Below are 22,447 nucleotides of genomic sequence, written 5' to 3' on the forward strand. Positions count from 1 at the left end.
CAGACAGTCTGTTGGTGGCCAGGTTACTGATAGGCTGTCAGTTTAGCGAGCATGGATTTGTTCCCTTCCTTTGAAACAAGGTCTAGTTAGAGCCTTTACTGATTAATCCAAAATTTTCTGCAGGCAAGAAGATCCCTTTCAGATTTGCCTCTGAGCTGTGTTTCAGCAGCATTTGCCCTGTAAATTAAAAAAAAGAAAAAAAGTTTGTCTGCTTCCTTAGTTCCTCAATTGGTCGATTGGTACAAACCATAAGGGGTATTTAATGGAATAAAGCTTTTAAATACAACTGCTACTTCAGAGTATTTTACCAGTTAATAGATAATATTAGGAGAGTAGCTAATTGTAAACATGATAGAAAGAAACCGTCACTGCCCTGACTGTGGAAACAAACGTTCAGGTACTGATTCAGGCTCTGCCTGCTCTATTGTTTTTGTGGTGAACTGAAAATAACTGAGCTCTTAAAAGCTGAGTAAGACACAGATTGCATCTAAGAACCTGAATTCAGTTGCTAACTCCTTAAGTAAAGGGTTTTCAGCTTACCCCAAGGTTGTAGAGCAAGCAAATTCAGTCATTGAAATGGCCACGATGTTTAAAGAAACAAATCTGCAAACTTAGTAGTCCTGAAAAAATCTGATAGAGAATGTTTCTATTCCTAACTTGCCCTCTACAAGTACTTATTCCTCACAATTTAAAGTTTTGCATCAAAATTTGTGCACTCCAGGGGCAATATGAATCTATAGAATCAACATACTGTGTGTAACTCAGTTGCAGTCACATCCACCATCCACATCAATAAGCCTCTCTAACAATTCATGTCTACAAATCCCCAAGAGGAATTGATTCTTCCACATCATATTGATTTACCACAGGATGATCTGGAGGATGCTATGATGGGGAACACCTATGATTCCCTAGAGAAAGGGGAACTGTTTTCGGAAGGGGAAGGTAACGCAGTTTTACTACTGTTCCATAATGGTGAGATTTCTTCTCTAATTGCTCAAGTAGCTTCAGTGCTCAGACTGTTAGAAACCAAAGTAGAGGAGACCCCTGTCTGGGACCTCATTATTAAAGGAATAAGAAAACTGTCAACTGCCTTTTCCTAACACTCGGAAATTGAAAATGTGGTCTTATCTGAATGGAACTCTCCAGAGACTGGTTACAGGCGCTTAAGAGTTCTAAATAAGCTTTATCCACTTCCTCTAGAGGTTCAAGAGTGACTTTTCCAACTAGCCAAGGTGGACGCTATTGCTCAGCAATCACAAGAAAGACAACTAAACAACCAACTTCAGAGTGAGATGGACGGATAGAAGCACAGCACCACCCCCAGCGGAACACAGTGATACCAGGAAGTTCAGATCGCCCCCTGAGCTCGGAGGAGGAGCCGGGTGAGTTAATTCAAAAACGCACTCACCCCGGCGCCCCCCTCTGACTACAGAGGAACTTCTTATTTCAGCCCAACTACCTGTGCCTAAGAGCGAAGCCGCGCTCTCGTGCAGCAAAAGTCTGTTACCTAGCAAAGAAGAGGATTACAACGCCAGGACCCGACACCGGAGACCACAAACACCAACTGACTTCAGAGTGAGACGGACAGATAGAAGCACAGCACCACCCCCAGCGGAACACAGCGATACCAGGAAGTTCAGACCGCCCCCTTAGCTTGAAGGAGGAGCCGGGTGAGTTAATTAAAAAACTCACTCATCCCAGGCGCTGTGTGTCGCACGCCGAAGGAGCGCGTCCAAAGGAGCAGGCCCCTTTGCGCGCCCCTTCGTGCAGCCCATTCAGTGCTCCCTTTTACCTCCTCAACTGGACATTATTCAAATAATATTAGTCATTGCTGACAAATCACTTCCCAACTATATACCACATAATTCCATTCTTGCAACTACTCTCCTCTTATCATTCTCACAAGAGACTGTTTAACAATTAGAATTTCAATCAATAATTATGGACGCAACAAGTAAACTCCCAAATCAAAATAAAATAACCACACGCCCAATAAAACAACCAATACAATGGAAACACACACCTTCTAATCCTAGATACTCAAAAAAAACAGCAACTTAAAAATCTGATAGAGAATAGGGAGGAGGAATAGCCTAGTGGTTAGAGCAGTGGACTATGAACCAGGAGACCAGGGTTTGAGTCCTGCTATCGCTCCTTGTGACCTTGGGCAAGTCACTTTACCCTCCATTGCCTCAGGTACAAAAACTTAGATTGTAAGAAATACCTGAATGTAAACCAACTGATTCAATCGAATGTTGGTATATAAAAAAAACCAAAAACTCACACATACATCCAATTCTCAAATTATATTCTACTTTCATTCATACTAGTCAATGCACACTCTATTGTATAGAAAATACCTTTAATCAATTACATGCTCATTTACCCTCCATTGCCTCAGGTACAAAAACTTAGATTGTAAGAAATACCTGAATGTAAACCAACTGATTCAATCTCAGTTGAGATCGAATGTTGGTATATAAAAAAAACCAAAAACTCACACATACATTCAATTCTCAAATTATATTCTACTTTCATTCATACTAGTCAATGCACACTCTATTGTATAGAAAATACCTTTAATCAATTACATGCTCATTGATTCTAAACCAGACTTCATTGCAATAACAGAAACCTGGCTTAAAAACACAGATACTGTACTCATAAACCAACTAAACAATCTAGTATACAACATTTTCTCAATTCCCAGAAAGAGAAAAAAAGGTGGTGGTTTAATGTTAATCTCCAAAAAAAACTACAGCTGACAAACATAACTGCACCCTTTGAAATTGCATTATTTGATTCCGCTAAACTCCAAATATGCCTTGTCTATTGTCCATCAGGATCACTTGACAAAAACTGTTCACCCCTAATCGAATATATCATGAATAATATCTTGCTTAACAAACCCATCATCATCCTGGGAGATTTCAACATACACTTTGATACAATCAACTACTCAAAAACTTGCCAAACCATCATTGATGCTCTATCAACATTACAACTAAAAGAAGTGGTTGATACTCCAACCCACAAAGTAGGTCACACTATTGACCTAATATTCGTCAATACTAATGATTGGAATACTATCGCAACTCACGTCACACAAATACCCTGGTCTGATCATCACCTAATTCGAGCATCCTTGACTACTAACTCCATCCTTACTCCTCCTCAAAACCCACAGACTATAATAACATATCGCCCCCCATTCAACACTGAACTACTACAAGAAACTCTTCAAACTGAACTAACTAACATAAACTTACCAAACTCTGTTGAAGCCACAACATCTTGGCTAATAATCACTAAAAAAGTTGCTGATAACATCAATCCCATCATAACTAAAACAATAAAACAATCAAAACACAATAATCCATGGTATAATGATAGTATCAGAGCTTCTAAACGTTTACTCCAAAAAAGAGAAAAAGAATGGAGACGGAACAAAACTTCAGTCACACTAAACAAATACCGAATCTACCTAGCACAATATAAATTCACCATCAATAACACAAAGAAAGAATACTTCTCAAAAAAAATCAACATATTCCATCACAATCCCAGAATGCTCTTCTCAATAGTACAATACCTCACAAAGACAACCCAGAAAACTACCTGCTCCTCTCACAAAAGTGATGATTTTGCTGAATTCTTTAACAATAAAATATGTTTCAGTACAAAGGTAAAGTCAAAATGGACAAACTTTGACACTACCTCCACTATCCAGATCCAATCAATCATCAAGAAAATGAATCCCGCCAACCACCCTCTGGACAGCATCCACATAAGCCTCAAGGCAATCGAACCTATTATAACAAAAACAATCACCAAGATCATCAACCTATCTCTTACTGAAGGAATTTATCCCAATTGCCTCAAATCAGCAATAACCAAACCTATACTAAAAAAGAATAACCTCGACCCAAAAAACCTAACTAACTACCGCCCAATTTCTAACCTACCCTTCATAGCCAAGATAATTGAAAAAGTAGTTCACTCCCAACTTGATGAATACTTTGAAACAAATAACATCCTAGCCCCAACCCAATATGGATTCAGAAAGAACCTCAATACTGAGAATCTCCTTCTTTCATTAAACGACACTATACTTAGAGGATTCGACAATGGAAAACAATACTTACTCATACTCCTCGACCTCTAAGCAGCATTTGATACAGTAAACCATCAAATACTCCTAGAACGTTTTACAGAAATTGGTTTAGCTGACACTACTCTACAATGGTTCACATCCTATCTTTCCAACAGAAGCTACCAAGTATCTTTCAACAATAACATCTCTAAGAAAATTAACCTCAATACTGGAGTTCCACAAGGCTCAGCATTATCTTCCACTCTGTTCAACATATACCTTTTACCCATTTGCCAGCTACTAAATGATCTGCAAATCACCCACTTCCTCTACGCAGATGACATACAACTTCTAATTCCCATCAAAAACTCCATTGACGAAACATATAAAGAAACATCTATTCTACTTGACTCAATCAGACAACTCCTTAGAACATAAGAACATAAGAAATTGCCATGCTGGGTCAGACCAAGGGTCCATCAAGCCCAGCATCCTGTTTTCAACAGAGGCCAAAACCAGGCTACAAGAACCTGGCAATTACCCAAACACTAAGAAGATCCCATGCTACTGATGCAATTAATAGCAGTGGCTATTCACTAAGTAAAATTGATTAATAGCCATTAATGGACTTCTCCAAGAACTTATCCAAACCTTTTTTGAACCCAGCTACGAAATTAAAACTCATAATCATCATGGACAAAAAACCCAATCTAACACCACACCTCAACTCACAATAACAATCAAACTAACCCAATATCCCCTGTCACTCACACCAGAAACCTTGTAGTAATCATTGACAGAAACTATCCTACAATAACCACATAACAACCAAAATCAAAGAAGGATATCATAAACTCCTAATCCTAAGAAGTATAAAACCTTTCCTAAAGTTGTTAGACTTCAGAACTGTTCTGCAACTAATAATTTTCTCAACCATACACTACTGCAATTCCCTACTGATTGGCCTCCATACCACATCAAACTTCTGCAGATTCTACAGAACTCAGCAGCTAGAATTCTAACTGGAAAAAAAAAGAACGATCACATCACCCCCATATTAATTTCACTACACTGGCTTCCTATTAAATCCCAAATTGAATATAAGATTTTGACCATTATACAAAAATTAGTACACTCTGATCATAAAAAACAAACAGGTTTAAAAATCACTCCACAAAATACCCACAGGAACCTTCGATCAAATAACACATTTTGTCTAACAATTCCTCCCATCAGAGATGCTCACCTATCAACCACAAGAAATAGAGCATTCTCTATCGCCTGCCCAAAAAGATGGAACTCCATACCACCTGACTTGAGAACACAAACTAACATCAAAACATTCAAGAAAGAACTAAAAACTTTGCTTTTCCACAAAGTCTACATTAACAATCAGTTAAATCAACAATCTAACTACAATCAATACCACCGACCAAACCCACGCAAGAAAGGAACAGAAACAACAACCGGCATCAACCATAGTCATACCAATTTGAACTTATAAATCCCAATACCGTTACCATCCTACTTTCCCTGTCTCTCCATCTCTTCCTTTCCCCCCTGACCTCTCCCCCTTCCCTTCATCCCTCCCACTGTTATTTTTGAGATGATCAACTATGTTTAATTTATCTGTATTCTGTTTGAATCTTGTAAACTGTTATGATGGCTAAACCGAATGACGGTATATAAAACTGTACAAATAAATAAAATAAATAAATAGTAGAAGGAGGACACACAAGATAGGAAGCTTGAGTTTATTCTGAAGTAGGTCTTCACCACAAGTGCTGTGTCTGCTCAGGTGACAATTTGCACAAGTTATGTATCAAAAGCTCTTCTTCGCTGGGTCAACAACTTCAAGAACAGGAAGATATGGTAAGGCTTAAGTCTGCGGCTGCATATATTTCAGACGGTTTATAGGAACTTGTAAGAGCTACTTCATGGCCTTCAGCTTTATTGGTGGGAGAAAGAAGGTTACTTTGGCTAAAGAATTGGACTACAAGCTTATGGTCTGTCATGCTTATGTAAATTACTTTTCAAGGGCTTATTATTATTTAGAGATGAGCTCGAAAAGGTATTTAAGAATTTAAGAGAATCAAAACCTCAGAAACTGCCAGAGGACAGAAATGGAACATCCTACAGATCTTTTAGGGGCATTCCCAATTTTAAGACAAGAGACATTGTGTTGGTTGCAATTTGTCTACCAATCTGTGAGACCCAGGGGTCAAATGCATTCCTTTTGGGGAGCCAGAAAAACAAAAACAGACTCCTCAAGGCTATGTTCTGCCTCTTACGCTATCCAATGAGATTTGGCATATCCACTCATTGGTACAACCATCTTCAAAGATTTTACCAGGAGTGGATCCATTATACCTGTGGACCAATGAGTTTTGGATATCATACATGAATTTTATGCCTTGGAACTAGTCTGCCAAGTAAAAGAAACCTTCATGGCATCACTATGCATAATTCCATCAAAGAAAGCAGCAGGGCAAGCCACTCTAAACAAATGAATAATTTGCAGGCTATTTATCTAATTCCATACCAAGAAGAAAGATACAGATGTTGTTCAATATATTTGTGATACCAAAGAAAGATGGTACATTTCATCCAATATTAGATATAAAGGGGGCGAACAGAAGTCTATATGTTCCAAATTTTCGAATGGAAATGTTTCGTTCAGTCATGAACACGGTGCAGAGAGATGAATTTCTAGCATCACTAAACCTCAAAGAAGCTTATTTTTATATTCCAATGAGAGGGCCATCAGTGATATATTTGCTTCTGTATTGCTGGAAAACATTATTTATATACAGAATTTATAGTCTGCCATCTTTCCAGAATCTGTTTTGTTCGGGCTAGCAACAGCTAATGGTTCACCCCATTTAGACAACTGGCTGATCAGAGCAAAAACCTTTCAAGAAGGAGTAAGGTCAACATCCAGAGTAGTGAATGTGGTAGAAAGTCTGGGTTGGATCATCAACCAGACAAAGAGCAATCTTCAGCCGTCCCAAACAGAATACTCAGGGACACTTTTTAACACAGAGAAAGGTCAGGTGTACTTAACTCCCAAAAGCATAAAGAAAATAATTGAACAAGTGAAGAACTTTGTTAAACAAGAGGCCTCAAGAGCTTGGGACTATCTGTAACTCTTGAAGTATGGTGGTAACAATAGACTTAGTGGTTTGATCAAGAGCACACATGAGGCCATTGCAGAGTTGTTTCCTTTCCAGATAGAAGGCTCGGGACCAATATAAGAAATCAAATTCCTCTCCTTTTCTCAGTAAGGAAAGATCTAATATGGTGGACGAAGAAAGCAAATCTTCAAAAAGGAGTGTTAAAGCCACCATCATGGATAGTTGTAACCATGAATGCGAGTTTATAAGGTTGGGGGGCGCACTGTCAAAAACAGAAAGCACAAGATCAATGGTCTTAATCAACAGGTTAGAGTACAGGGCAATAAAAACAGGCATTGCAATTTCTCCAAATTATAAAGGGGAAAGCTGTGAGAATTATATGAAACAGTGCAAAGCAGTGGCATTCATAAACAAATGGGGAGGGGTTCAGAATCTGGATATTTCCAAGGAGACAAATTGTCTGTTATCTTGATCAGAGAAGAATCTATAACAAATATCCATGCTTCATATTGTGGGCAAAAAAAACCAATCAAGACAATTTCTTAAGTCACAGTCTCAGATCCAGGGGAGTAGGAGTTGAACACAAGATAGAATGAAGATGGGGGCACTCTGCAGATGGATCTAATGGCAACATGCAAGAATGGAAAAGTAATTTGTTTTTACAGCTGAAATAGAGTATGACAGTGAATGGATAGATGCACTGATGCAGACATGGTCAGAAGAAATACTACTGTATGTCTTTCCTCCTTGGTTACTTATAGGAAGTATACTGCAAAAGATAAGAACATAAGAAATTGCCATGCTGGGTCAGACCAAGGGTCCATCAAGCCCAGCATCCTGTTTCCAACAGAGGCCAAACCAGGCCACAAGAACCTGGCAATTACCCAAACACCAAGAAGATCCCATGCTACTGATGCAACTAATAGCAGTGGCTATTCCCTAAGTAAACTTGATTAATAATTATTAATGGACTTCTCCTCCAAGAACTTATCCAAACCTTTTTTGAACCCAGCTACACTAACTGCACTAACCACATCCTCAGGCAACAAATTCCAGAGCTTAACTGTGTGTTGAGTGAAAAAGAATTTTCTCTGATTAGTCTTAAATGTACTACTTGCTAATTTCATGGAATGCCCCCTAGTCCTTCTATTATCCGAAAGTATAAATAACCAATTCACATCTACTCATTAAAGACCTCTATCATATCCCCCCTCAGACCTCTATCATATCCCCCCCTTCTCCAAGCTGAACAGCCCTAACCTCTTCAGTCTTTCTTCATAGAGGAGCTGTTCCATCCCCTTTATCATTTTGGTTGCCCTTCTCTGTACCTTCTCCATCACAACTATATCTTTTTTGAGATGTGGCGACCAGAATTGTACACAGCATTCAAGGTGCGGTCTCACCATGGAGTGATACGAGGCATTATGACATTTTCCGTTTTATTAACCATTCCCTTCCTAATAATTCCTAACATTCTGTTTGCTTTTTTGACTGCCGCAGCACACTGAACCGACGATTTTAAAGTATTATCTACTATGATGCCTAGATCTTTTTCCTGGGTAGTAGCTCCTAATATGGAACCTAACATCGTGTAACTACAGCAAGGGTTATTTTTCCCTATATGCAACACCTTGCACTTGTCCACATTAAATTTCATCTGCAATTTGGATACCCAATCTTCCAGTCTTTCAAGGTCCTCCTGAAATGTATCACAATTCGCTTGTGATTTAACTACTCTGAATAATTTTGTATCGTCCGCAAATTTGATAACCTCACTCGTCATATTCCTTTCCAGATCATGTATATATATATATATATATATATATATATATTGAAGAGCACCGGTCCAAGTACAGATCCCTGAGGCACTCCACTGTTTACCCTTTTCCACTGAAAAAATTGACCATTTAATCCTACTCTCTGTTTCCTGTCTTTTAACCAGTTTGTAATCCATGAAAGGACATCACCTCCCATCCCATGACATTTTAGTTTTTTTAGAAGCCTCTCATGAGGGACTTTGTCAAACGCCTTCTGAAAATCCAAATACACTACATCTACCGGTTCACCTTTATCCACATGTTTATTAACCCCTTCAAAAAAATGAAGCAGATTTGTTAGGTAGTACTTCCCTTGGGTAAATCCATGTTGACTGTGTTCCATTAAACCATGTCTTTTTATATGCTCTACGATTTTGATCTTTAGAATAGTTTCCACTATTTTTCCCGGCACTGAAGTCAGGTTCACTGGTCTATAGTTTCCCGGATCACCCCTGGAGCCCTTTTTAAATATTGGGGTTACATTGGCCACCCTCCAGTCTTCAGGTACAATGGATGATTTTAATGATAGGTTACAAATTTTAACTAATAGATCAGAAATTTCATTTTTGAGTTCCTTCAGCACCCTAGGATGCATACCATCCGGTCCAGGTGATTTGCTACTCTTTAGTTTGTCAATCTGGCCTACTACATCTTCCAGGTTCACAGTGATTTGGTTCAGTTCGTCTGACTCATCACCCTTGTAAACCATCTCCAGAACTGGTATCTCCCCAACATTCTCATTAGTAAACACGGAAGCAAAGAATTCATTTAGTCTTTCTGCAGTGGCCTTATCTTCCCTAAGAGACCCTTTAACTCCTCGATCATCTAATGGTCCAACCAACTCCCTCATAGGTTTCTTGCTTCAGATATATTTAAAAATGTTTTTATTATGAGGTTTTGCCTCTATGGCCTACTTCGTTTCAAATTCTCTCTTCGCTTGTCTTATCAATGTTTTACACTTAACTTGACAATGCTTATGTTTTATCCTATTTTCTTCAGATGGATCCTTCTTCCAATTTTTGAAGGATTTTTTTTGGCTGAAATAGCCTCTTTCACCTCACCTTTTAACCATGACGGTAATCATTTTGCCTTCCTTTCTTAATGCATGGAATACATGTGGACTGTGCCTCTAGGATTGTATTTTTAAACAATGTCCATGCCTGTTGAACACTTGCAGCTGCACCTTTCAGTTTTTTTCTAACTATTTTCCTCATTTTATCAAAGTTTCCCTTTTGAAAGCTTAGTGTTAGAGCTGTAGATTTACTTATTGTCCCCCTTCCAGTTATTAGTTTAAATTTGATCATGTTATGATCACTATTGCCAAGTGGCTCTACCACCGTTACCACTCTCACCAAATCCTGTGTTTCATTAAGTATTAAATCTAAAATAGCTCCCTCTCTTGTTGGTTCCTGAACCAATTGCTCCATGAAGCAGTCATTTATTGTATCCAGGAACTTTGTCTCTAGCAAGTCCTGATGTTACATTTACCTAGTCAATATTGGGGTAATTGAAATCTCCCATTATTATTGTACTGCCAAATTGGTTAGCTTCCCTGATTTCTCTTAGCATTTTATCATCTGTCTGACCATTTTGTCTAGGTGGGCTGTAGTATACTCCTATCACTATACTCTTACCCAACACACATGGGATTTCTACCCATATAGATTCTACTGAGCATTTAGTCTCTTGTATAATGTTTACCCTCCCGGACATAAAGTGCCACACCCCCACCAAGTTGATCCTCCCTATCATTGTGATATGATTTATATCCTGATTTAGCACTGTCCCATTGGTTATCCTCCTTCTACCAAATCTCTGTGATGCCAATTATGTCAATCTCATCATTTACTGCTATACACTCTAACTCTCCCATCTTACTTCTTAGACTTCTGGCATTGGCATACAGACATTTCAAAGTGTGTTTTTTGTTTGTATTAACAACCTGCTTTCCAGTTGTTAGGGATAATTTGGAAATCTTTAGCTCAGGTGATTTTTTATATATAGGCACATGGACTATGTTTGCTTTTATTGGAACCTCTCTGTTGGGATGCCCTAGCTCTCCTGTTTCATTAGTATCCTTCAAGGATGCATTTCTCCGAACCATGCACTGCTGAGTGACTGTCTGCTTCCCCCTTGTTCTAGTTTAAAAGCTGCTCTATCTCCTTTTTGAAAGTTAGTGCCAGCAGCTTGGTTCCACTCTGGTTATGGTGGAGCCCATCCTTTTGGAAAAGGCTCCCCCTTCCCCAAAAGTTTCCCCAGTTCCTTACAAAACTGAATCCCTCTTCCCTGCACCATCGTCTCATCCACGCATTGAAACTCTGGAGCTCTGCCTGCCTCTGGGGACCTGCACGTGGAACAGGAAGCATTTCAGAGAATGCCACCCTGGAGGTTCTGGATTTCAGCTTTCTACCTAAAATCCTAAATTTGGCTTCCAGAACCTCTCTCCCACATTTTCCTATGTTGTTGGTGCCCACATGTACCACAATAGCCTGCTCCTCCCCAGCACTGTCTATAATGCTATCTAGGTGACGCGTGAGGTCTGCCACCTTCGCACCAGGCAGTCCTCACGTCCACCAGCCATCCTGCTATCTACATTTCTTATAATTGAATCACCAACTATGATGGTCAGCCTAACCCTTCCCTCCTGGACAGTAGCCCTGGGAGACTTGTCCTCAGTTTGAGAGGACAATACATCACTGGAGAACAGGTCCTTGCTACAGGATCATTTCCTGCTACACCAGTGTGTAGAGAAGGGAAGGCTCGAGTGGTCCTAGTAGCCCCAGATTGGCCAAGAATGTTACGGTCCCGATCCGTGGAGGTCCGCAGGCCGGCCCTCCACCTACCCGGGACGTCTGGTGGCTGCTGCGGCATTCCTGAGGCCTAGTTAGGCCGGCAAGTTTCTTCTCGACGTTCCCTCTGTGAGGGAGACGCCACCAAGTCTGGGCTAGCCCTGCCCCCCAGGGGCGCGTTCGCGCAGGGACCCGATTCTAAAAGGGGCCAGCATGGGAATACACAGCACCTCCCAGGAGTGACATCAGACGCTCCCAGGGTATTTAAACCCTGTACCAACTCCACTCCTGGCCTTGCAACAAGGTTCACTCTGGTTAAGAGTTGCTAGTTGCTGTTCCTGACCCTGGCTTTCGTCCACTGGCTTCTGACCCCGGCTTTCGTCCACTGGCTTCTGACTTTGCTTTCGTCCACTGGCTTCTGACCCTGGCTTTCGTCTACTGGTTCCTTACTTCGGTGCCTATTCAGGAGGTCTCGCCTAAGTCCAAGTGGCTCGGGTACTCACGAGCTCCTCTCGGGGGGACTGCGGGTTTCCAGTGGTGAAGTTCCAGTTGGCCTACTGGCTCCAGCTCTACTGCTCCATCCTCGGGAAACTGACTCGCAGGAGACCGCTTGTAAGTCCAAGCGGCCCAGGTCCTCACGGGCTCCTCCTGGGGGGACCTCGGGTCTCCGGTGGTGAAGATCCTCCTAGTCTCCTGCCTGTGCCGCCTCCCGGCTTCGACACCCACTGTGTATCTCCACAGTGTGCCATCATCTGTCCAAGTCGGCTCAAGGGTCCACTAATCCAACAGTTTGCAAGGCCATGGATCCGGCGGATGTGGCAGGCTTAAAGGCCAATCCCGGAATTGCCCAGTGTCTGCAGCAACAGGAAGTCTCTCTTGATGCTCTGATGGTGACCGTAGAGAGACTGGCCAATCGAATTGATGGAACACCTGCACTTGTACCTCCTGCGCCAGTTGCTGTGGCCTATCACGGACCGGCAACGCCCACACAACTCCCGGCACCTTCACGGTACTCGTGGGAAGCGAAGTACTGCCATGGATTCCTCAATCAGTGCTGCATCCGATTCAATCTGCTGCCCTCGCAGTTATCTACGGATCAGATTAAAACCAGTCATATTATCTCTTTGCTAGACAGGAAACCCCTGGCCTGGGCCTCTCCGCTATGGGAGTGTAAAGACCCCCTTCTTGGGAATCTGGAACAGTTTGTCTCGTTCTTTTGACATATCTTCGAGCCTTCTCGTAGACCCACTGCCGCCACTGAGCTACTCCAGCTATGCCAAGGCAATCGGTCTCTTGCCAAGTATGCGGTGGAATTCCGTACCCTGGCAGCCGAGCTAGACTGGAGGGACGACAGCCTCCATGGCATATTCTTGGAAGGTATCTCTTCAAGACTCCAAAGCGAGCTAGTGGCGAGGGACCTTCCGGATGACCTGAATAGCCTGATTGATCTGGCTGGACGGGTTGACTGCCGAATCCAACGCCGCTTTCATGAAGGGAAGTCCGGTCGTAAACCCGGTAACTCGGGGTCTACGTTTCTCCGACCAGTACCCTCCTCCTCTGCCTCTCCCGGAGACCATGGCGTTGAGCCTATGCAATTGGGTTGAGGTCCGATCTCGCAGGAAGAGAGAAGACGGCACTGCACTCAGGGCCTGTGCCTATATTGTGGCAGCAAGGGGCACTTTCTAGCTTGATGTGGTAAGCGGCTGGGAAACGCAAGAACCTAGGGATCATTGGGGAGATGACCCTAGGTAATACAAGTTCTGCCTCCTCATGCACTGTACCGGTTACCCTCGTCTACCCCGGGGGTATGTTTGATACGCTGGCTTTGGTTGACTCCAGAGCAGGAAGGAATTTCATCCTTGAAGACCTCGTCCGGCAGTTGCAGATTGGGGTCCAACCCTGAATTCCTCCTATCCGGGTATCTTCTATTCACGGTACTCTCCTCCCGGGGAGTATTTCTACCTGCACCAAGCCCTTGATTCTTTGCACTGGCCTTCTACACATGGAAGAAATCTCTTTCCTTATACTGGAGAGGTCCATTCACCCTATCATCTTGGGCTTGCCCTGGCTGCAGAAACATTCCCCAGTTATACACTAGGATACACTTCAGATTGCATCTGGCCGGTCTTGTTTTGAATCCTGCCTGATAGATATTCCTCGTCCCAGTGTGCCTTTCTTGACCACGCCCATGGCACTCCTGCCACAGTACCAAGATTTTGAAGATGTCTTCTCTAAGAAGAAAGTTGAACTCCTCTCGGAACACCGGCCCTTTGACTGTGCCATAAACCTGATCCCTGGCACTACGTCTCCCAGGGGGCGGGTTTACCCCTTGTTGCTCCCGGAAACTTGGGCTATGTCATCGTACATTCAGGAGAATTTGGAGAGAGGCTTCATTCGGCCCTCTAATTCTTCCGCTGGGGCCGGGTTCTTCTTTGTGGCCAAGAAGGATGGGTCACTCCGACCCTGCATCGATTACGCGGCCTCAATGCCATCACATGGCAGGACAGGTACCCGTTGCCTCTGATTCCTGAGTTACTAGACCAGCTGCAAGGGGCTAAGATTTTTATCCCAGGACAAGCAGGATGATAGTCCTCACATATGGGTGACCTCATCAGATGGAGCCCTGGTACGGAAAACGTCTGTCAAAAGTTTCTAGAAACTTTTGGCTGGCACTCTGAGCCTACTGAGCATGCCCAGCATGCCATGATATTCTCAGCCACAGGGGTCTCCCTTCAGTCTCTTTTATTCCGCCTTGCTGTAAGCAAAGCAGATTAGGAGCTCTGGGAAATTTTCCCTCACTTTTTTCCTTAGGGAAGAAAACTTTTTCAGTCACATTTTCATTGTCATCGGGTCTCCCTTCGACATAGTTTCGGTGAGTACATTTTTTGAATAGTTTTCCGGTCGATTCCGGTCACCTCACTAACGGTTCCCGACGGTCATCAACCGTTATTCGGCCTAGTTTTTTCATTATGGCCTCCGGGTTCAAAAAATGTCCGGATTGTAACCGGACTATGTCGATTACCGACCCCCATAATGTCTGCGTTCTGTGCCTGGGATCAGGCCACGATGTCCGGGCTTGTACAACTTGTGCCCAGATGACACCGAAGGGCAGGCATGCCCGTTTGGACAAGATGGAAGAATTATTTAAGAAAATCCCATCGTCATTGTCGACATCGTCTCCAAGAATGACACCTCCCTCGGTAGTAAAACATCGAGGAGAAAAAAGGTCCGATGACCGTCCATCACCGACGCCATCGGTATCCTCGATAGCGTCTTCCTTGGCATCGAAGGAACATCAGGAGAAAAGACGCCATCGACATCGATCCATCGACCCATCGGATGGAAAGACACATCTGATCTTGCAGTAGAGGCTGTCCTGAGCCAGTTATCCACTAAAGGCAAACCCCTACCATGTTCCTATTATTCTCTAAAATTCTCTCCGGCAGAGAGAAATTACAGTATTGGTGACAAGATGCTCCTGGCCATCAAGCTCGCGCTGGAGGAGTGGCGTCAGTGGCTGGAGAAGGCCCAATACCCTGTGATCATCTAATCGGACCACAAGAACCTAGAATCCTTGTGCCGAGCCCAACGCCTCAATTTTCGACAAGCTCGATGGTCGCTTTTCTTTAGCCGCTTCAATTTCCTCCTCTGGTACAGACCAGCCTCCAAGAATATTAGAGCCGATGCCCTCTCTCGCACGACAGAAACGGAGGATAGCCCTAATCCGCCTCGATATATCCTCGATCCAGCCAAAGTCCTTCTCGCAGCTTCAGAGGTGGCTCCTATGAAGGTCGTGCCGGCTCACCTCCGCAAGAGGGTGTTATCACGGACTCATGACTCGTTGACCACAGGTCATTCGGGGTCGCTCGGACCTTGGATCTGCTGACCGAATAATACTGGTGGCCTCAGGTCAGGAGAGATGTTTGTCTCTACGTCATCTCCTGCCTGACCTGCGCTCAACAAAAGACGCTGACTGGTCGCCCGTGGGGCCTCCTTCAACCGTTACCTATCCCCACCGAACCATGGACCCATTTGTCGACCGACTTCATCGTGGATTTACCACCTTTGGAAGAGAAAATAGTGATATGGGTCATGATCAATAGGTTTTCAAAGATGGCCCACTTCGTCCCCCTCACTAAATTACCAATGGCACCCGAGCTCACTAGTCTTTTCACTCAGCACATCTTTCGCCTACACGGACTGCCTCTCCATATTGCCTCCGACTGGGGCTCACAGTTCACGGCTAAATAATGGAGAGCCCTCTGCAAGAAATTCGGGGTCCAATTAGATTTCACAACTGCCTTTCATCCCCAAGGCAATGGCCAAGCGGAGCGCACAAACCAAACCTTGAAAATTTTCCTCCGAGCCTTCGTGGGAGACCTACAAGATGACTGGGTGGCTTTACTCCCCTGGGCAGAATTCTCTTACAATCACCACAGGCATTCGGCCACCGGCAGGTCTCCCTTCCAGGTAGTCTATGGGAGACATCTCCGACCTCCTTTGCCTTTGCCATTGGCGGTGCCATCACCAGCCGTGCAACTCACAGCCCAACAGTTACACAATCTCTGGGGCTCTACTCGGGAGAAACTACAACGCACGGCAGTCACGGCGAAGAGGTACGCAGACCGTCTGCGACGTCCAGCTCCAACATTCCTTCTCGGGGACAAAGTATGGTTAAGTACCAAATACCTTCACCTGCGGGTTCCTCCTATGCGCTTGGCTCCGAGGTACATTGGCCCGTTCCCAGTCACAGAATGAGTGGGTGCTGTATCCTACTGCTCCACCTTCCCTCTACACTCAGAGTTCATAATGTTTTTCATGTCTCATTGCTCAAGCCGTTGGTCTTGTCTGTCTTCCACAACAAGATCCCTGAACCTGCCGCTCCCGCGGCTCAGGAGGACACTGTCTACCAAGCAAAAGAGGTATTTGATGTGCGATTCCACCTCAGACAATGGGAATATCTCCTCTCCTGGGAGGGCTATGGCCCGGAGGAGAATTCTTGGGAGCCTGCCTCCAACATTTTGGATAAATCCCTTCTTCAACAGTTTCATCTACACCACCCTGCTAAGCCCAAGCCCCCAGGAAGGGGGCAAAGAAGGGGGTGTACTGTTACGGGCCCGACCTTCGGAGGTCCGCGGGCCGGCCCTCCACCTACCCCAGGACGTCTGGTGGCTGCCGTGGCGTTCTTGAGGCCTAGTCAGGCCGGCAGGTTTCTTCGCGGTGTTCCCTCTGTGAGGGAGATGCCGCTGACGTCTGGGCTGGCCCCGTCCCCCAGGAGCACACGCAGGGATCTGATTCTTAAAGGGGCCAGCACGGGAATACACAGCACCTCCCAGGAGTGACGTCAGACGCTCCCAGGGTATTTAAACCCTGCACCAACTCCACTCCTGGCCTTGCAACAAAGTTCACTCTGGTTAAGAGTTGCTAGTTGCTGTTCCTGACTTCGGCTTCTGTCCATTGGCTTCTGATCCCGGCTTTCGTCAATTTGGCTTCTGACTTTGGCTTTCGTCCACTGGCTTCAGACACCGGCTTTCGTCCACTGGCTTTAGACCCCGGCTTTCGTCTACTGGTTCCTGACTTCGGCGCTCATCCAGGAGGTCTCACCTAAGCCAAGTGGCTCGGGTCCTCACGAGCTCCTCTCGGGGAGAACACGGACTTCCAGTGGTGAAGTTCCAGTTGGCCTCCTGGCTCCAGCTCTACTGCTCCTTCCTCAGGAAACTGACTTGCAGGAGACCGCTTGTAAGTCCAAGCAGCCCGGGTCTTCACGGGCTTCTCCTGGGGGGACCTCGGGTCTCCAGTGGTGAAGATCCTCCTAGTCTCCTGCCTGTGCCGCCTCCCGGCTTCGACACCCACTGTGTATCTCCACAGTGTGCCATCATCTGTCCAAGTCAGCTCAAGGGTCCACTAATCCAACAAAGAAGGCCTTAGTACACAGACTTGAGGCTAAAGATTAATCAACCCCTCAAGTTATCAGGATTTTCTGTTCAAGGTCCAATAGAAATGGAGGTTCCATCTCCATTTTATCTTACAGCCTAGCTCTTGAGAGGTTAAAATTAGTAATAAAAAGATATTTACTGGCTGCAGTTTTGACTTTACTCAAAGCAAGAAAAAATTCTACATCCCTAGCTTGCATACAGTTATGGTCCTGTTTCGAGTCACCTTGTAGGGACACTGGTATATATCCCTCACATGCATAGATTTCAGACATTTTAACTTTTCTATAGAAAGGATTAAAAAGGTTTAGCATATAAGTCTTTGAAGGTTCAAGCAGCAGCAATCTCCTGTTACAGAGGAAACGTTAAAGGAATTTCTGTAGCGTCACATCCAGATGTCTCACACTTATTAAAAGAAGCTAAGAGGGTATAACCTCCCTTTAAATCTGTAATACCACAATAGAATTTAAATTTAATTCTAAAAGCCCTAATTTCCCCTCCATTGAAACCATTACAAGAATCTACAATTAAAGATCTCATGCTTAAGACAGCATTCTTAGTTTCTCACAGGACAAGCAGGATGGTAGTCCTCACACATGAGTGACATCATCAGGATATAGCCCAATCACAGAACACTTTTGTCAAAGTTTCTAGAACTTTTGGCACCTACTGGGCATGCCCAGCATGGCACTAACCCTGCATCCAGCAGGGGTCCCCCTTCAGTCTCTTTTTTTTCCACGCAGCAGTAGCCACACGGGTTAATTGCAATTGGCACTTACCACCACCATGTAGAACAGTGGTTCTCAACCTTTCTAATGCCGTGACCCCGCAATACAGTTCCTCATGTTGCGGTGACCCCTCGCCCTGCCCTTGCCCCGCGAGGACGGGGTGAGGGCGGGGCGAGGGTGGGGCTTTGGTCATATGGGGGCGGGGTTATGGATGGGGTTGGATTTTAGTGCATACTTATTTATTATGACATTTATAAACAGAACCACCATTCCTCATAAAACAATAAAATTAAACATAAAGCATCAGTTATAATAGTAAAACCATACTAATAAAAGAATATTTTAAAATTACTGATAAATAGAATTTCTATTAATTAAACTCATATACATTTTATAATTTCCCAAACACCAATAAAATATTTCAAAACAGCACATATATCAAATAACACACAATAATTAAAACTAATAAGGATTTTAAAAAGCCCCTGCTGTCCATACATGGGAGCTCTTGATTTCCAGTCACCCTGATAATGTCACGGATTAGGAGGTTATATCCTCTCTCTCTCTCACACATACACACACATGTCCATTCTCTCTCACACATACACTGTCACATACATACACATTCATGCTCTTATACCCACCATAACCTCTCACTCTCACAGACACTGATACACTCTCAGGGTGTAAGACACTCTCTCTCCCCCCCCCCCCCCCCCCCCCGCCCCACTCACACACACTCTTACTCCCCTGGATTTTCTCATACACACTCATACTCTCACTCTTACTGGCTCCCTCACAACCTCAGAGCCTCTCAGATAAAACTCTATGCAGCAGAAATAATGCTGAATGTTGAGAATTGTGTTATGCAGACTAATCTGGAAAATGCACTAATTTCTACATGAGTCATAATGAATCAGTCCTCAGCTGCAGGCTTCAATTGATTATCCTGGCTCCCTTTAATGTTTGCCAAATACAGTTCATGTGTAACAGCAATCCTAATTCTCCACCAGATCAAGCTGATTTCACATCCCACTTCATACTTTGTCACCTCCAGCTGAGTCAAACAATTAATCTAATTACTGCCACTGCTGCCACGTGGCTATTGGGGAGGCGCTGATTGCTGCTATTGGCACTGAAGCCCATTCTGCTGCCTCCTCTGTGCAGGCCCCGTGGGTTTCCACTTCCTCCATGTTGATCTCGTACATTGTGAGATCCGCCATAGAGAAAGTGCTACTCTTGCACATTCCCAAAGATTACATGTACCAATCAGTAAAAAGTAATTTATTTTTTTTACATCTGCTTCCCTTTCTTATTTTTTTGCCATTTCCTTTTATATTGCCTTTTTTTCTATTTCTTTTCTCTCCACCTGTCTTCTTCCCTCAAACACACAGTCAGGTTCTCATTCTCACGTGCATTTCTCTCTCACACACACATACACACACAGGCTCTCACTGTCACATGCTCTCTCTCTCATGCAATCATTCATACACACAGTCTTTCACTGGCACAGGCTGTCTGATTCTCACACACAGGCTCTCTCACACCCCCACTTGCTGCCTTGCTCAAGCACAGGCTCTCACTCTTACATGCTGTCTCTTTCACACACACAGAGGCTCTCACATGCTGTCTCTGCAAACACACACAGTCTCTCAACTCACTCTCACACACAATCTCTCAACTCATCTCATACTCGCACACACCTCTCTCTCACCTCTGGGCCTCTTCTTTACGGGTTGCCACAGGATGGGCTCTGCAGCGGCCCTAGTCTTCCCGGCCTCGCTGCTCCTCTTCTGCACGCGGCTGAAGCGCCTCTTCTACCCACGCGGCTGACGCGCCTCCTCCTTCCTGCCCGTGCGGCTCCGGCAACATTTGTCTTCCGGGGCAGGGCGGGCAGGAAGGAAGTAGGAGGAGCACCTGCAGTGGCTGATACACCTCCTTCCTGCCTGCGCGGCTCCAGCAACATACTTTACTGCGACGCGCTAGCTTTTTGGGCCATGTCTCTTCCCTTTTGGGGTTGGAGGAGGCAGGTCTCCAGCTTCGCCCCGGCTCCCCGCAGCAGCCGCGGCGCCACGGACCGGCAAAAAACCCCAACGGCCCGGTACTGGTCCGCGGACCGGTGGTTGGGGACCTGCTTTAGGCGACCCCTGTGTTTTGGTCGTTCGACCCCCGCCGGGGTCGCGACCCACAGGTTGAGAACCGCTGATGTAGAAGGTAAACACATCTCTCTACAGCCTTTAGTTGTCTTATTACATGTGAGGCTTGCTTGACTTGAAGCCTCCTATCAAGCATCCTGCTATGTTATGGGACCACAATGTAATTTTGACAAGATTGTTGAAAGCTCCTTTTGAGCCCATAGACTCCTGTGAGCTGAAGACCTGACTTGGAAGGACATATTTTTGGTGGTGGTCACTTTGGCTCACAGTCAGTGATCTCTAGGCCCTAGTAATTTATTCACCTTATACTAAGTGTATTTTCACAATAGAGTGGTTCTGCGCATGCATTCTTAGTTCCTGCCTAAGGGAGTATTGGACTTCCATCTTAACCAGTCAATTGGCCTTCCATTGTTCTTTTTAAGGCCACATGCCAACAAAGGGGAACAAATACTGCATAGTTTGGACAGCAAGAGAGCCTTGGCTTCTATGTGGAGTGGACTGAAGTCCTTAGAAAGTCAACCTAGCTTTTTATTTCTTTTGACACCAACAAAACCTGAATTTACTGTTGCCAAGGGCATCCTTTTTAATTGGCTAAGAGATAGCATATCCTCCTGTTAAGCCCAGTCAGGCCTGAATCTGGTGGCCATGTCAAGGCTTATAATGTTAGAGCCATAGCAGCGTCGGTAGCTAACTTAACATAAGCCTGCATGGATTAGATCTGCAAGGCTGTGACATGGAGTTCTTACCTTCCTCCCGGAGGCCGCTGCGAAGCCAGGGCCTCTCCTGTGCACCATCCGGGACTTGCTCCAGGGCCTGGGAGGCCTAGTTGTTCCTGAGACCTGCCTGTGGCTTGCATGCCGGCGTTTGGACTTCCTGTTTGGCGACGCCCTTCCCTAGGGGCCGGCCCGCAGCTCTCTACCCCACTTATAGGGCCAGCGAGGGGCGGTCCTGGCAAACTCCTCCCAGGGAGTTGCCTACAACCTCCAGTATATAAGGACTTTCTTGTCACTTGCAACTTGCCTTCGGATTGGGCTCTACAGTTGTCTGTAACCTTGCCGATCCAGGTCTACCGTGGTCTGCCTTGCGTTGATGGCTCCTTGTCCTGACCTCGCCTTGATGTCTGTTCCTGACCTTGCTTTGATGTCTGTTCCTGAAGCCGCCTGATCCTGTTCCAGTTCCGGTTGTTCTGCCCTATGTCCTCGTCTGGCTCCTGAGCCTTCTGGCCTGTTGGGCCCTGGTGTGGCCAACAGGAGGGATTCGTCCCCCGGGCTCTTGAGCTTCTGTTCCTGCCAGCCGACGGGGCTTCGGATGTCATTGGTCCCGGCATCGGAGTTCCCTCTCGACTGGACCTTTCCCAGCACTCTCCTGTTCCCAGTGTGGTCCGCGACCAGCCTTCCTGGGCTGAGTAGGGCGCGTATGGGACGGGGTGGTCCGCGACTCAGTCCCGTGGGTGGGCTGAGTAGGGCGCCCTCTGGGACAGTGCCCGTGTCTCCTTCCAGCCCTCATCTTTGATGTCTGCACCTGCCTTTGTCTACGATGTCTGCACCTGCCTTTGTCTACGATGTCTGCACCTGCCTTGTCTACGATGTCTTCAGTGTAAAGGACTCTGTCTGCCCTCGCCTCTGTCCGGCCTGCTGCCCATTGCCGTTCCCAGCAGCAGGTCCGAAAGGGCCGGGAACAGTCGGAGGACCGTTCATCAGTCAACTTCCCAGTGTTGGCTACCATGGGCGTGCAGGTCCGGCTGAGGGTCGGACTCCCTGCTTTTGTACCCGCCTGGCTCCCCATGCCTGCTCA

At 45.1% G+C, this 22,447-nt stretch overlaps 1 protein-coding gene across 1 annotated transcript in view; it reads left to right on the plus strand.

Annotated features, from left to right (window-relative positions):
• The window catches only part of ROPN1L (rhophilin associated tail protein 1 like), a 296,316-nt gene that overhangs the window by 147,338 nt on the left and 126,531 nt on the right, over window positions 1-22,447 (plus strand).

This window comes from Rhinatrema bivittatum, chromosome 2, assembly GCF_901001135.1.
Source record: "Rhinatrema bivittatum chromosome 2, aRhiBiv1.1, whole genome shotgun sequence".
In the NCBI taxonomy this organism is placed as follows: domain Eukaryota; kingdom Metazoa; phylum Chordata; class Amphibia; order Gymnophiona; family Rhinatrematidae; genus Rhinatrema; species Rhinatrema bivittatum.